The sequence below is a fragment of the Trachypithecus francoisi genome, unplaced genomic scaffold (assembly GCF_009764315.1).
Source record: "Trachypithecus francoisi isolate TF-2019V2 unplaced genomic scaffold, Tfra_2.0 Contig00586, whole genome shotgun sequence".
NCBI classification, from domain to species: Eukaryota; Metazoa; Chordata; class Mammalia; order Primates; family Cercopithecidae; genus Trachypithecus; species Trachypithecus francoisi.
The window spans coordinates 5,908,964-5,926,922 of record NW_022680749.1 but is presented as its reverse complement, the minus strand read 5'-3'; the positions used below and the strand labels follow the sequence as shown (position 1 = coordinate 5,926,922).

The 17,959-nt window shown below is 32.7% G+C and overlaps 1 protein-coding gene across 3 annotated transcripts in view; it reads right to left on the bottom strand.

Moving 5' to 3' along the window:
- Positions 1–17,959, bottom strand: part of PTEN (phosphatase and tensin homolog) — a 115,983-nt gene that overhangs the window by 96,052 nt on the left and 1,972 nt on the right. Inside the window, exon 1 of one of the 3 annotated variants that reach the window (XM_033215601.1) lies at positions 5,485–5,528. The exons of the other annotated variants lie outside the window; for them this stretch is intronic. The gene's annotated coding sequence lies outside the window, so the exon portion shown is untranslated. Of the gene's footprint in view, positions 1–5,484; positions 5,529–17,959 lie in introns of those variants that run through there. 3 annotated transcript variants of the gene reach the window in all.

Genomic DNA, 17,959 nt, shown 5'->3' with positions numbered 1-17,959 from the left:
CACAGCTCCAAGAGATCTCAGATATAGTAGACGGTTTCCTCCCACTTGTGTGTAAACATGCTAAATGTGTTTTAATTGAGGTATAATTCAAATAAAACAAACTACACAGATTTTAAGTGATTAGTTTGTTTTGATTGGTAAACTGCATATGCCATGTTCGGACAGTCTTGACTTAGGTGTTACAAGAATCCTTTCTCACCAAAGAACAAATACCTTCCCAAAGAAAAAAATGTAATTAAGTTCTAAAGTCTGTCCACAGAAATCAATTTAATCTATAATATAGCTAAACTATATTTGAAATGTGGCTATCCTTACCAGCTAAGTAAATTTTTATTGCCTGTTCTAGGCATCCAATCATGACTTGAAACACTAGAAATATGTTCCAAGTAACATCTAAATAACAAAATATCTTTTCTTGAACAACTTCTGAGTTGACATCTAAATAATGTATCTACCTTATCTCAAATCTGTATTTGCATCTAAATTAATGGGGTATATGCTAGAAATTTAACTACAATTTTCAATTAGGATATAGTAACTAAAAATAGCTCCCTAAATCTTATTTCATTAAGAACATATTCCTGATATGTACACTAAATCTTATTTTAACTATGATGGTTTGCTAAAAGCTATTGTAAAAAGTTTCTTTGTAGTGCTTAATATATAGGTATGCTTATCCTTCAACAACTTATATAGTAAAATGCAGTGTTACAAACCAATAACTACTTTTCTGCCATAACTATTTTAAGAATAATTATTTCCACAGATCACAGATATTTTTTAAATTATAGCTAAAAGTTGCAGTAACAATATGAAGTTATAATATATACATGAAATATGAATGATAAAATACAAAGTGATAATACAGCTTTAGAGGTAATGAACAAAAAGCTTCAAAAGCAAAATCTGAAGCTGCCTGACTCATAAAACACTGACTTAAACCAGTAGCCAGGGTGAAAGAATTAATGAAATCAGATTAAGAAGAGAAGATAACAGGAATGGAAAGCAAGTTAGCAGATACCAGGACTTTATCATTCAGTTTTATTTCCTAGGAAATTCTGGAGCTTTTTCCCTGATTTCCATCAGTGCTTTCAAACAACACACAGTTAGGGTTCTTGTGAGCAAAAAAGAAACTCAGCCACTGATTCAAAAGTTACATCACATTTACATTTCTTTTCAAAATTTTAAGTTTAAACAAGTATTTTCCAATTATGTCACAGTTAAATCCGTATTATCAACTTTTCTAATGAAAGTATGCTTTAAATACAAATCTCAGGAACTTCTATTACTTTCTCATTTAATCAAAGATTTTACATTTCTTACTAGGTTTTTTTTTCTAATAAGCTATGTTGAATTGTTAATGATGGGCTCTCATTTCTAAATTGAAGATTCATATTGAGCAGAAAGCAGAAAGAGCAGTTTCTTGAATTTTCCAGTTGAAAAAGTGTCAACTGTTCATTATTAAAGAACAATTTCTCTTAAAGAGCTTCTCTGCACAGCAAAAGAAACTACCATCAGAGTGAATAGACAACCTACAGAATGGGAGAAAATTTTTGCAATCTACCCATCTAACAAAGGGCTAATATCCAGAATCTACAAAGAACTTAAACACATTTACAAGAAAAAATCAACCCCATCAAAAAGTGGGCAAAGGATATGAACAGATACTTCCCAAAAGAAGACATTTATGCAGCCAACAGACACATGAAAAAATGCTCAACATCACTGGCCATCAGAGAAAGGCAAAGACCACAAAGAGATACCATCTCACACCAGTTAGAATGGTGATCATTAAAAAGTCAGGAAATAACAGGTGCTGGAGAAGATGTGGAGAAATAGGAACACTTTTACACTGTTGGTGGGAGTGTAAACTAGTTCAACAATTGTGGAAGACAGTGTGGTGATTCCTCAAGGATTTAGAACTAGAAATACCAGTCATCCCATTACTGGGTATATACCCAAAGGATTATAAATCATGCTACTATAAAGACACATGCGCACGTATGTTTACTGCAGCACTATTCACAATAGCAAAGACTTGGAACCAACCCAAATGTCCATCAATGATAGACTGGATTAAGAAAATGTGGCACATATACACCATGGAATACTATGCAGCCATACAAAAGGATGAGTTCATGTCCTTTGTAGGGACATGGATGAAGCTGGAAACCATCATTCTGAGCAAACTATTGCAAGGACAGAAAACCAAACACCACATATTCTCACTCATAGGTGGGACTTGAACAATGAGAAGACTTGGATGCAGGAAGGGGAACATCACACACTGGGGCCTGTTGGGGGGTGGGGGGATGGGGGAGGGATAGCATTAGGAGATATACCTAATGTAAATGACAAGTTAATGGGTGCAGCACACCAACATGGCACATGTATACATATGTAACAAACCTGCATATTGTGCACATGTACCCTAGAACTTAAAGTATAAAAAAAAGAGGAATTTGTCCCAATATATAAAACATAAAATCATTCCTGTACAGATCAAATTAATGCAGCCTAAAATCTTATTTTCTAAAGGGAAAAAGGTACATAGGTACAAAGCTTGAACTATAAATATTAAGAGGAAGAGTGCTCAAAAAATGGGGTTTTAAGAATAAAGAAGGAATAGTCAGGAATAACACAGGAACATTTAAATATTTACTAGGTACCAAATCCTGTGCTAAGAACTTAATGAACATTGTCATTTAATATAGAAGACCAAGGTTCTACTTCCAGCTATGCAATCTAAAGCCCATAACCTCAGGTAAATCACTCATTCTCTGGGCCACATATATTTTTGTTTTGTTCTTCTGTAAAATAATGATAATACCACTTGCGTAACTTCTTCACTAATTATTTCAGGGACTAAATGGGATACATGAAAATATCTATAAAATTGAAAAGGACTCTATAATCGTAAATAAGCGGTTGTTATTAGATGGTGCATGAATTCTGTTATTTAAATTTAATTTAAGTGTCTCATTACAAGGCAACTCAACATGGTATTTTTATAAATAAATTGCAAAAGGAGGAATTCTGGCATATTAATTAACTTAAATTGACTTTAGTATAAATTGTAGGTTCCTTCTAACACTTTCTAGTTAATCTGCTGTCAGTGCCAAACCAGAAAGGAAGACTGCCTATCTATAAACTCTACTGAAGTTTTCTACTTCTCCAAACAACCTGACCTCACAACTTTCATGTTTTTATATTATATGAATCTGTCATGAGTATGAAATCTGCACATACTTTTGCTTTGAAATAGAAGTTTAGATATCTTCCTAAATGGAATCATCACACTCTTCAACAGTAATATCAAGACTTGCTAGTAATTCTTCTCGTTAGCAATACTACAAACTGGTTCATTTGGCAACAAATCTGCAACTTGCAAAAACAAACTAAAATACCGTATACTCTTTAATCCAGTAATCCCACTCTAGCAATATATTCTAATAAGCCAAAAGTAAACTATATAAACATATATACAACTATACTGTTTATAAAAGAAAAAAATAAAAATAACCCTAACACAGTATAGCAAACAAGCCATGGTAGTTAACCTCACCTGATGAAATATTACCTCTATAGCTTTAAAAGTATCTGTTGACAAATAAAAAGTGTATTCATGAAAAAAAAAAAAAAAAGACCAGAGAACAGTATGAAAACACTGATTACAACTTTGTAATAATGTGCATCTAACAAACAGAGAAAGATAATTTCCAGTGACACACATCTAAAATAGAACTAACTTACTTTCCCAATTGAACTCATTAAACTTAAGAACCATTTTTAAAGCTATCTATCCAAACCAGATACAGGAAAATTACACACAGGTTTACAAAATTTAATGTTTAAGGGAACAATCAAGGTGCTCTGAACCTCAATTAAAGTTAAGCAAATTAGAACTTCAGGAAGATATCAAGTCACTCACTGATAATGTTAGCAATACTCTAAAACCCAAAGTATAATTTAGTGTATTAGCTGACAGTGCTTCTGTCTTCTAGCTGACTAGACTTCTCAACTATTTTAATCAACTTTTCTTCATAGCAGGTATTAATTATGAAATAATCTATCGCCAGACATGGTGGCTCATGCCTGTAATCCCAGCACTTTGGGAGACCGAGGTGGGTAGATTACCTGAGCTCAAGAGTTCGAGACCAGCCTGGGCAACACAGTGAAACCCCGTCTTTACTAAAATACAAAAAATCAGCTGGGCATGGCAGCGTGCGCCTGTAATCCCAGCTACTCAGGAGGCTGAGACAGGAGAAATGCCTGAACCTGGGAGGCAGAGGTTGCAGTGAGCCAAGATCACGCCACTGCACTCCAACCTGAGTGACACAGCGAGACTCTATCTTAATAAAAAGAAAAGAAAAAAAAGAAATTATCTACAACTGCTCAAGCCTACATCTGTGATCCTCTAAAAATTTAAGTTGCCCAACTAACTGGTTTTAACGAGTATACCAAACAATTACCTTCTTCCTAGGTCTCTGGACGAATATGATAAGACTGGTTTCCTGTTTCAGAACTCTGCTGCTGTTAAAACACACACACACACACACACACACACACATTCCTCTACAGTTTTGCTCTCACTAAAAACATCTAAGACTGACCACTAATGAATCAAAATATAGATATAACTTACATATCAGCTTTCAAAAATATTATTAGTTCAATGACATGTGTCAGACATACTTGTCAACAGCATCATATACTTGAACTAAGCCAAATGCCAACTAATATTCTACAGCAAAATCACAAAAAAAGCATGTGAAAAACTGTAAAAAGTTAAAATCATAATGCTGACCCGGCATTACCATAAAGTTCCTAAAACAGCACCTTTAATACTCATGTTTACATTCAATGTTAGATTTATAAGTTGATTCTGTAATATCATTCTGCTTACAAAAGCTATGCTTTTATCATTTATTCTGCCAGAGGTGATTATCCTAAAAGAGGTTTTGGCTACTCTTATAATTATGCAGAAAGACATAAGGCCACTAATTTTTACAGCAAAAAAGATATTCAAACAGGTAAAGTGCAGAAGATGTCAAGGGATACCAGTATTTTGAAAAACAAAAATCTAGTAACATTTAGTGCATGTTCTCTCAACAATAGCTGCATTTTGAAAAAATAAGATTCCAAAATTTCCATATGCAGCAATTATGCAGACCTAACCATGAACTAATTCACCAATACTTGAAACCTACTATACATAAGGTACTCAGAAAACAAAGTTCTAATACAAATGTGTCTCTGGCAAGGAAGTTTTCTTTTTCCAATAAGCCAACTGCAGAACTTTTATAGTTGCTAATAACAATCAAAATCAACGTTTCAACGCCCTCTTAATTTGAATATTTAAAAGAGAAAAGTTCCAAACAAGTGTGTGCTAGATTGCATCATTTTATATTTGGCTTTAATGTAATAAAATCAAGTCTCTTTATTCTATACTGCAAGCCAGGAAATTGGTTGGAAATTACTTACTTTTTTTTCAACTGGCAAAAATAGCTTTGTCTAAGTGCTGCAGAATTTTAGTCTAAAGAAAAACATAAACTAGAAATGCAAGTGAATTTTTAAATATGAAAGCAAACATTGTCTGTCATTCATTACTATATTAGTAAGAATCATAGAAGATTGTTCTAATAATACAAATATCTAACAATATTAAATGATTCCTATTCCCACTGAAGGTTAGTTATTTTAACTATTACATCAACTTTGTAATCATACTTGACAATTCATTCTTAAGTAGTGAATTATCAAAATATCTAAAATTACATATACTAAAATATTAGTCAAAATCATTTTAAATTTTAATAATATGCAATTGTAAAATATATTAACAGATTCAAGAGTAAGTCTGTACTGCTTGGTTTGAATAGATAACACCCTTAGTTTTAATAATCTACCTATAAATGCTTGTTATTGAAGGGATACCATTTTATTATGAAACCAATTACTGTAATGGTGAAAAAGTACAATTACTAATTATGATTAGCTGTAGAATTTTCATATTGAGAGGACATATAAAAAAACAGAAAATATTTAGGCTGCAACTTCAGAGAAAAAACTCAGTTAACCGTTTCAACCAGTAAATAAGCTTTTAAAACATACAAGTTTAATACATGGGAAGATAAAAGTGCCAATACTTATATGGGAGGGACAGGAATAAAAACAAGGGACAGAAACACATAACACCTTTCACACCCTTTAAATACTATTAAGTAAACAGAATAGGTAATGACTTTTAAACTTTTAATATTCGGATAAAAATCTCACCTACATATGTGCCTCACTTAATGTAAGAGATATAATTTATGTATACATGTCTATTCAGAAAGGCCCAAAAGGTATTTTTTTCATAGCCTATAATTCAGTTCTCACCGAAGTCTACAAACTGATTCTAGTAAGCCAATCTACTTTCCTCACAGATTAATCTAAAAATTGGCAAGATGTTTCTTGTAAAAAAAAAAAAAACATAGGCCAAAGACACAAAGTTGCATTTGAAAATGTAAATTCAAAACCATATCTAAACTTAAATATTATTATGTTAATCATTTGGCATAACAAATTTCTCAAGAAAATGTCAACATAATAAATAAAATAAGGTAAATTAAAATCAATCAGATTCTATAATATTAAGCCAAATACACAATTTTAAAGACTTATACAATTTGGTAAGACCAAATTCTTGTGGGTGAAAGTTACAGAAACAACTTCTATAAGTGGCTTAAAATGCAACAGCAAAATCTGAAATGGGGAAGCTAATTTGCATACAGACAAGAATTAAGTTGTAGAAGATGAAGCAAAGAATTTGAAAAACATTTAAACAAATTTTTAAGAAATTCTTATTAAATCAGCTCCCTGACTGAGTCCTGTAATACTGAATTCTTATATATCTCAGCGTATTAGGAAAACTAGTTTAAAATATCAAAATCTTGTATAACTTAATATCTCAAGTTAAAACATGATGTCCATTTAACTATCCAAACAATCGAGAAAAAAAAAAAACAACCAAATGACTAAAGGCCAGGCGTTTATTACACAATCTCTAGTTCTCAGCCAGTATCTGTATTTTAACAGAAAAATATAAATAACAGTATAATTATTAGGTTTCATTTTTGCAAAAGTTTAAAATTTGATATTAGTCTTTATAAAAATCATAATTAGTAGATTATTCCAAAAACAGTGGTGTCAAAACCACTTATATCACTAAATTATCTTAACTTTTTCATACATTTGAGTAACAGATGGTAGGCCTTAGTTCTTGGACACTACACAATAATCACAATCTGTATAACCTTTTCAGTATTAAAAAAAATCCAAATAGTATTAATATAACCAGCACCTTAGCATATTTTATAGTATTATATATATAATCATAACCACAATCTAGATACGTAAAACTGTGTCATACTTTCAGTATACTAAGTTATTTATTTTATATCGATTTCCTACAGCTAGTCCATGGAAGATATTCAGATGTAAGAGTATTTCTTGGGTTGCCAAAAAGCATAAACGCGTACACTCACAAACAAAATTATTTTTGCCATCCCTGTTTTCATTAGCACCCCACGAGAAGGTATATACCACACCTAGATCAAAATTTCCTTAAGTTTAAGAGTTGAAACAATTTTACCTCATTTGGAAAAATGGTACTCTAACAAGTAATCTGGCTTTTAATTAAAAAGAGACTAATTTGTTTCTACCTCAATATTTTAAATATTGTTTTGTTCTAACTATATGAATAAATGAATACCGCCTCATTGATAAAAAAATTATAATTGAATAAAGGTAAGGTTATTTGTTTTAGTATCTGACACTTAAAAACTATGATAAAACAAATGCAAAATTTTTAAGCACAAATACTAGTACTGATTAAAAATGCAAATAAATAGCAAATTGATCAATTAACATCACATTGATTACCTGGGCAACTGTGCAAATATAAACCATTCAAACATGCTTCAGGGAACGGTAACATCATTACAAGTCAATACTCCTTTTGATTAAAAAAACAGAAAGCAATAGTGTTATTACCACTTTACTATAAAAATGATGTGGCAGTTTATTTTTATTCTAATTACCTTCTATATCCCCTTTAATTTCAACACAATGTAATATTCTTACAACACGAAAAGGAAATTGATAGATCAAAAGTATTCAGCTAAATTTTACTTTGTCTCACTTAAGTAAAATATGCTTTTATATTTTCATATTAAATACAAGTAGAGTTACTATATGTAATTTAGGGGGAAAAGCTTCAAGGCTCTAACACTTCAGTTGGGTTTGTGTAACATTATGATTTCATGAATCAAAACCATGAAAACCTCTAATATTTAGGTCATCTTAAATCCACTTAAAAAATCAGAAAATAAAAAAATGGAAACAAGTTTAATAAATGTGTAAGTAGAGGAAAATAAATATTTCTGATGATTTCACCATTTAAATTAAGGCAACGACAAAGTGCTACGGAAATTATTTTTTAAAAAGAACACTCTCAAGTTCATGAACTAGGTTTGAAAGTACACGCATATGAACAAAACTGGAAGCTAAAATGAAAACATTAAGTTTCACAGAAGTAGGACAATGGGTGATTTTTAAAATTCTTTTTAGTCATGTTTTTAATAAAAGAAATTTCTTAAGTACAATAAGCACATAGTTTTCATTCATATACTGAAATATCATAAGCCTTATTCAACTGAATTGTAACAATGAGTCCTATTTGTCTTAAATAATTGGTATCTCAAAATATCCCCAGTATTTCAAAAAGAATTGTTAACATCAAATCTTAAATTTCTTAAGAATTTTTTAAAAAATAAGGCCTTGACGTTTTATTCTGCATTCAAAAGTGAGAGGCAAAGCAAACTGTAAAATCACGCAAACAGAAAAAAAATCACAGCAATCTATTCCTAGAACACTTTCGTAATTATATTTGTCTGCCCTAAAAACAAAACAAAACCAAAAAATTCAGAATCCACTAAAGTTACCCCCTTGGCATCTTCCCATCTCTGGGCTAACCTAAAACTCCATTCCGTTTTGGTTTTTTTTTTCTAAAACTTCACTTTAATACAAGTTTCTAATTTAGATAAATAAAGCACTTTAATTCAACAGGCTGGCATAGCAAATTTAGGGCCTAGAAAAGAATGCAACACATGGATCAGAGAACCTTAGAGTCAGCCCTATTTTCTTTACCTAGAAATATTTAAGAAGTTTGTATAGCTCGTCAGAAATTTGCAATTTTACATTGTACATTTAACTTCATCATATCTGACTATAATAAAAGCAGCTTTAGAATAAAAAAGCATAAGGTCAAAGAATGCATTAAATAACAAAATAGAGAAAAGTAAACTCCCAACAGTTCAACAACTACATAATTAAAGGAAAAAGGATTACTTTAAAAACGACTAGCAAAATTAAAAAAAAATTTAAACATCCTTCTGAATACTACATACAGTATTATACTTAAAAACGCTTACGGAAAACATCTTCAACCTTTTCTAACAGAAGTTCAAAGCAACACTTTCATAATCAGCCAAAGAACACATAAGCCCTCTGCAAATAAACCTTTTTTGTTATTAGGGATATCTTCTGTGGACAAAGCTCTTATTCTAATACAAAGAATACTGGCCTAGCAGCAGTCAGAAAACCCAGATGTTAGGACTAACTCCATCACTGATTAGTAAGTTGACCTTCTTAAATATCACACCTGAGGGCAAAGGTACTGATTTTCATCAAATATTATACTTATTATATACCAGACATTTCACACAGCATTTTGGGATAATTCTTTGTTGACAGGGAGGGGTCTTGTGCCATATAGGATGTTAAGCAACATCACTGGCTTCAAACCCCTAGCCAATAGCACACTCTACCACCCCAGCTGTGACCACCAAAATGTCTCCAGACAATGCTAAAAGTCCTAGAGGAGGTGAAAGAGGATCACCCCCAGATGGCAACCAATAATCTGAAAAAAGACCACACCTACACTTTTAATAAACCTAAAAATCCACTGTACAAATTTAGGATTTTTACTTCCATTTTGGAGTTGTTGAAACAGGGTTCACTAAGGTTAGGCAGTGTATCTACATAACTGATAAGTGGCTGAGCAGGGATGTATTTATTTATTTTTGAGAGAGGGTCTCACTCTGCTGCCCAGGCTGTAGTGCAGTATCCCAATCACAGCCTGATGCAGCGTCAAAGTCCCAGTCTCAGGAGATCCCACCTCAGCCTCCTGAGTAGCTGGGACTACCAGTGCGCACTACAACACCCGACTAATTTTTGTATATTTTTGTAGACTCAGGGTCTCCCTATGTTGCCCAGACTGGTCTCGAACTTCTGGACTCAAGCAATCTGCCAACATTGGCCTCCGAAAGTACTGGGATTACTAGTGTGAGCCACCATGCCCAGCCTTCAGCAGAGATTTAATCTGGACTTTAGGTCTAGCCAACTCCAAATCTATGCTCCATTCCACCATACTGCCTTTCTAAACTCACTATCTCGTCTATAAAATCAGGATAACATTTTCCATGCAAAGCTACTTAGAGTTTACAGGTCAAATGAGATAATGCATGTATAAATTCTAATAACCTAAAGGAGCATAACATGTTAAGGGTTTGCTTCGTGGGAGATAGTGTTCATCGGTGGTCCTCAAAGTGTGATCCCCAGACCACCAGAATCAGTATCACTTGAAAACTTCTAAGAAATAAAAATTCTCAGGTCCCAATCCAGACCTACTGAATCAGAAACTCTGGGGGTGGAGCAAGCAATCCATAGTTTAATAAGCCCTTCAGGTTATTCTAACACACTGAAGTTTAAGAACCACTGATGTAACATAATGGGAAAAATACTGCACCGAGTGCCAAAAAAGCCCGGCATCCTTCTTCAGACTCAATCTTTCACTAGCCATTAACAAGATACTGATTCCACTGGAGCTACAATTCCGAAGCTGCAAAAAATAAAATAAAATAAAAAAGAAAGAAAAAGAAAATGCCCGTTCTGTCTGCCTCTTAGGTTGCCTGTTTTTCTTTGCAAAATCAAATGAGCTAATGATTTAAAAAGTGTATTGTTAATCAAAAACTACGTAAGACAGAGTCTATACTAGCTAATTCAATATCTTTCATAAATGATTCTTTCAAGGTATACAATAAGTTTTACAAAATGGTCAAATTAAGCCTAGCAAAACAGTGTTTTTACCTTAGAAAAATGAATAAAATAAATTTTTTTAAAATCCCACGTATTCCATTTTATCGCTGACAGTGTAACATAATTTATAATACACACTAAAAAAAAAAAACCTAAAAAAATCAAGCTTAATGACATCCCCAAAATTTCATTTTAAAAGTACAGTTTTCAATTCTATCTAAATCTCCAATCAGTTTAGAGTAACCAGAATACTCAAAAAGAAGTCTCACAAAGAGAAGGAATTTTAAATGGAAAAGAATCCTGCATTTTGAAATAAGCAAAAAGTTTGTAACTTTAAACATGTATATGATATTTATTAATCACTCTAAACATACAACTATTCAAGCCAGCAATAGTAGGTTAAATTTTGAAATGCATCTAATTAACAGAGTATCTGAGTCCAGGCACGGTGGCTCATGCCTGTAATCCCAGCACTTTGGCAGGCTAAGGCAGGCAGATTACCTGAGGTCAGGAGTTCGAGGCTAGCCTGACCAACATGGAGAAACCTCATCTCCACTGAAAAAAAATATAAAATTAGCCAGGCGTGGTGGCGCATGCCTATAATTCCAGCTACTTGGGAGGATGCGGCAGGAGAATCACTTGAACCCAGGAGGCGGACATTGCAGTGAGCCAAGATCGCACCACTGCACTCCAGCCTGGGCAACAAGAGCAAAATTCCATCTCGAAAGAGTATCTAATTCAAATCACCATGCGTTTCACAATACCTTAAATAATTACATCCTCTTCAAAAGATCAAAAGTATTAAACAAATAAAATTCACAGAATACAATCTTTGCACTAGTAAAGAACAGAGAACCTTATTGTACTTCAGCCTGAAAATCTACAAAAATCAAAGGAAATAAAAGTCAAAGCTATGCTTAAGTGCTCTCGTATTAAATCAATAGTACGTTTTAGGTAGTGATCCAAAGCAAAAACTAAGTGCAAGGAGAGAGATTGATTTAGAAAACTCAGCTGTGCTCAAGATGCCAAAATGCACAATTCAATTCTACAACCTAGACATGGACCAAAAATATAGCTAGTTTACAAAACACATAAAATGCATTAAAAAAAAAATCACATAATCAGACAGTTACATAGTATCAGACAGAGTGTATTCACTCTGCAATATAAAACACGCAAAAAAACAAACAAACAAAAAATTCCACTCACTGGAAGTCAAGTGCTTCACTACTAAGGGTGCTGTGGTACATCTGGGAAATCAGTACAGGTCAAGGAGGGGGAAAACAAGAACAATCCCTATGTACACACAATGGCCTTTACTGGACAGATAAGCTTATTTCATCTTTCCCCATATTCAATAAGAAAACATTAAGAAAAAAATTCTTTAGTTCTTTAGTTCTTTCTTCCCACGTCTTGCGCCTAAATCATATTGAGAATCCTGGCCAAATGTGGAAATAGGACACAATAATACAGAGATTGAATACTTTAAAAGTTCCCATATTATGTTAATGCATTACACATTATATTAAGTGTAAATTTTATTGTAATAAATGTAACTTGACATTCAGTTGCAAGACTCCCTCGAAAAGCTGAAATTTTCAAAAGGAAATGCTAAGAAATACACCTCTATTGACCAAAGTTTACATAACTCATACTAAGTTTATTACATTTGAGGCAGAGTTTACTTTATAATAAAAATGTATGATAGTTAAACTGACCTATCTTCAACACTAAAGAAAATTTAAGATTATAACAAAGTTTAAAAATTCTACTTCACTATGCTAATAGGAAGTTTTTGCCTTTTATATCTTAAAGCAAATAGTTTTTGATTGGCATAATTTACTTTGGTCAACAGTTTGAGTAAGCAGAGATTTATTTCCCATTTCTGATGAAACAGCAAAATCACAGACATGTCATACTCGGACTTCCTAAAGGAATACCCTTATTTTTAAAGACACTTATAACTTGAAACAATTAAAATCCTAACATGGCCCAAACTAAGGAAATTCAGTTACAATCATACACCATTAATGAAAACACAAATAACTTCCCTTCATACATAACCTGAAATTACAGTTTTTCAGAGCAGTAGCTACCATGTAAGTATTTACAATGTGGCAGGTACCATGCTAAAGGAATTACTTATATTATCTCACTTACTATCCAAGATAAACGTATGTGGTAGGTTCCATTATCATCCCCATTTTCCAGATAAAATAGATTGAGAAAATCTAAATAACCTACTCAAAGTCATCCAGCTACTAAATGGAAGATCCAGGATTATAAGACAAGCAGCCTGGCTCCAGAGCCCACACTGCCTCCCTAAAATCTACAATGAAACAATGTATACACTTAAAAGTACAGATAAATGTAATACTCAATATTTTAATGTAATTTAAAATAGATCTGACCATATTTAAAAATTATAGAACAATCTTAGAACAATCCAAGGTAATCTTTTCTTTAAAGAAACGAAAATTCGTTTTTAGTAAATATTAAGATAAAAGGTTTGCTAACTTTGCATACATATATACACACACACAGAGAATTCAAACACTTGTTAGATTCACTGTTCATATTCGAAGTGACAAGTACTGATAACAATTATTTGTATAATTACTTAAAATATAATGCATAAACAGTCTTCTTTTTTACACTATGTGGAGATTAAGAAAATTCCTTTGATGGGAGATACAGCTATAATATCCATCTCTAAATATTCTGAACACTGGCCGGGCGCAGTGGCTCACGCCTGTAATCCCAGCACTTTGGGAGGCCGAGGCAGGTAGATCACTTGAGGTCAGGAGTTCGAGACCAGCCTGGCCAAGGTGGTGAAACCCCATCTCCACTAAAAGTACAAAAACTAGCTGGGCATGGTGGCATGCACCTGTAATCCCAGCTGCTTGCGAGGCTCAGGCAGGAGAATCACCTGAACCTGGGAGGCAGAGGTTCTAGTGACCCGAGATCCCGCCACTGCACACCAGCCTGGGCAACAGAGTGAGATTCCATCTCAAAAAAAAAAAAAAAAATTCTGAACACTGCCAAAAAGTAGTGCCTTGAAGATGTCCACACGTCCTAATGTCAACTGTTGCAAATGAAGAGTCTGCCTTAACTATACATAACTAAAACTTCCCAACTAAAGTTAATTCACCCCTAAATTATGTTACTCTTCTTATATTAATAATTGCCAATACTTATTTAATCCAGTGCAAATTATTTTAGAAGAATGAAATTGCTAATATTTCCTCTGCAACCAATGAAAAAAATTCGAAAAACTAGGGGAAAGGTGAAGAGTCAAGTACAATATACTAATTTCACCTTTCTTGACAAATGAAAGTATTTTATTTTACATTAGTGAATGCATATATTCAACATGTACAAAGAGAATCGTCAAACACAGACCAATATACTTTTAACCACCTACGGAACAATGTATATGTGGCAGTAATATACCCTATAAAAGACTTACAGTTATCAGTTTGCTCAGCAAATCCTTACCAATCTAAGGTCAGTCTAACCTCAACATTATTCTTTCTGATAGCAACTGCATTAATTTCAAAGCTACCAGATAGAAAGCAATTGTAAAACAGAACTGACTACCCCAATCTCACAAATTTCCTAAGTCACTATCTTCAGAACAAATCCTAACACCTTTTCTTAACGAATTTGGACCACGAGATGAATTCTTCAGTGCTGACTTTGAAAATCAAGTTTAACAGAAAAAACGAAGAAAAAAGTAACAAGAGTAAGAACTAATGGATTCTATGTAATAAAACTTCAGAACTGTTTGTTTAACCCAATGGTTTCTACAGAAAAAAAAAAAATACATTTCTTAAGCTATGTTAATATCACATTTTCTGGAAGCTAAATCCTTGTAGTATAGCAGAGGCCTCACATTTCAATTAAGCAGAAATTTGTCATATGCATGCAACACTTTTACAATTCTCTTTACAAACTCTGAAGTCACACACAATATCAATAATAAAACTGATTTCCTAAGCTTTTGTCTTACTAAAAAGATTGAGATGAAAATTTAAAAATAAACGTTTACTTCAAGTGAATTAATGTTAAAACTTTGTGAACTGAATTTCCCATAACAAATACTCCTCCATTAAAAGTCACTTAAGTGATTACTTCAGAAGTAGTTTAAAATTTTTTTTTAAGTGTTGCGCTATCACCAAATGAACAAACAGCAAATGGAGGCAAATTTCAAAATAACACTAGAAAATAAGAATTGAAGACTTCTTCACTTTCAAAAAGTAAGCCATTTCGTAACACTAAGAAGTTTATATATTTTATGTGGTTATGAGAAAGCAGATACACTGTTCCACACAAAAATTAAAATATCACCAATTGCTTTCCCCATGTTATTAAAAATAAAATTCTAAAAAGGTAATAAAGGAACTTTACTATCTTCTAAAACTAAGTTTAAAATGAAGGTGGTTATACCTCACCATATTTTATTATCTTTAATCATTTAGTATTTACTTAGTATATTATAAGCAATGTAAACCTGCATTGATGACTACACCGCTGTGCAAACTTTTACACTGGCAGCAATAAAATTCCTTTTTCCTCACATAAACTGTACATTTCTCCTTTCAGTTGTGCTTTACTCTTGAATAAGCACTATGAAAAATGAAGTTTGTAAGTTACCATATAGCAATTAGGTGGTCCAGTCATGTTTTTCAGGAAATATAACTTAGCAGATACAAAACAATGTAAAATAAATATTGTGAATAGAATATTTTTTAAAACCCTCATGATTAATTTCAGTAATCACTTACCTTGAGGTAATTTAGGTAACTTCAATAGTCACTGTACTCTCTACAAGTTAAAAGTATTCCCTGTGAAGATTTATTTGAAAAGAGGCAAATCTACCAAACAATAAAAATACAACAGAAGCCTAAAGTTTCCACATACCCCAAATATACTAAATTTTTCTATAGTCTCAAATTCAGCACTATATTTCAGACTAATATTAAGTATATAACCCTACTAACAAATGTTTAGAATAATTTAATTTTCCGATATTTTAAAACTGAATTATTGTCCTCAGTTTTCCTCGGAGAAATGGCTTCATTATTAATCTTTCTTTATCAGATAAAAATACTCCAATCACTACTTTCATAAGGAATTTAACTTTTCACAGGCTAGCTGCTGAAATAAATACTACAACATGCCACAGACAAGGTCCTCAATGACCATTTTAATGCCTTCCCACCCCCATAAACAGAAAAACAAGCAAACCAAGTACGTTGGAATATCAAAGTTATTGGGAGTGCAATTATCAAAAAAGCAAGCACTTCATTGACTTTCCTCACTGACTTTTTTTCATATCAACTTTTGGCTCAATAAAACCACAACTCTAGAAATCAAGTGTACTAGTCATTTGACACAATATTTGATACTGCTTTCTATGCATAACTAAAAGTACAATTTTAGAGAAAGTTTTAAGTCACATAAATTTCATGTGTAGAGACCCACATACTCTGAGATCAAAGAAAATGCCAGTCACATCACAGCTCACACGTAAAAACCTGGTAGAATAATTTTAAGGTCTTAATAACCCTGACAATTTTAAATCAAGTGGGAAAAGTAAAAGTAGTGTGTATGTACTTTAAGTGCTGAAAGAAATCTGTCTCCCAGAAAGCATTCAATTATTTTCTTCAGAGGATTTTTTTTCAAAGTTACATAAACATTTAATTTTTTTGTTCCTATATATTTGGATAACTGTCAGTAATTCATGCTAATAGTAAACTGCTTTGGAAGTCACAAAAGAATTTTTTCCATAATTATCTTCTGGGCAAGCGGGTTTAACCTTAGTAACATTTTTATCTTCCAGTTTAGCCTTAGTAACATTTTCAATTAATGCCAACTTCAAAATTTGCAAATACTGTTTTAAAACAATATTATTGACTTAACAGAAAACTAAATTTTGGGAAGCTACTTCTTCAGTAAGTTTTATATTCATTTCAAAACAAAAACTTGGGCAAAATTAACTGTGCACATTTATATGCAGCTAACATAATCCAAGGGAATAAAACCTCTCCCGATATAAACGTCGTCTTAAAAAAAAACTTCCCCACAATTTTTAGCAGGACATATAGACACTGCAGTGTCACACTACCTTTAGACAAAATGCAACTGATACTTGCTAGGAAATAATTTTTATTAAAAATACTCTGCTAGTACTTATGCAATTACATAATTTTAACTAAATATTGTCCACTGCCACAATTCGCATTACCAAACTCATATTACCAAATTTTAGGCCTTGATAGAGCCTAAATGCTTCAGTTACTCCAGACCAATAACTTCTGTTTTCACATACCTTATACACTGGCCTACCAATAGCTCTCAATTCCTGTCAATACTTTCCATTCTGCAAAATGAGGGCCCCATCCCCATTCCTAATCAAAACCAGTCTGTTGTACCTGAAACCGCAAAGATTCATGCTTTTCGATGACCACTAACTTTTGAAGCCCGAAGGCCTAACTTTTAGACAACTAAAGCTATACACTGTTAAAATTCTTGGGCTTCTGTCTTATTCAACAAGCTGACTCAGTAAATGTAATACACTGTATGAAAAAAGCTAACATATCTACAATCTAAAGCTGGAGTAAACCCTTCTTGCCAGCATTTCTGGATATTAGCTGGTAAAATTCACTTGACATTCTACACAAATCAGTGAAATTAACAACACCAAAAGATGTCAGAGAACCTGAAACCTAAAAACGGTGAGCAGCAATTCTGGCATCACAATACTCAAATTTCGAGCATGAACTGAAGTTTTATCTTTGCAATCTTCACT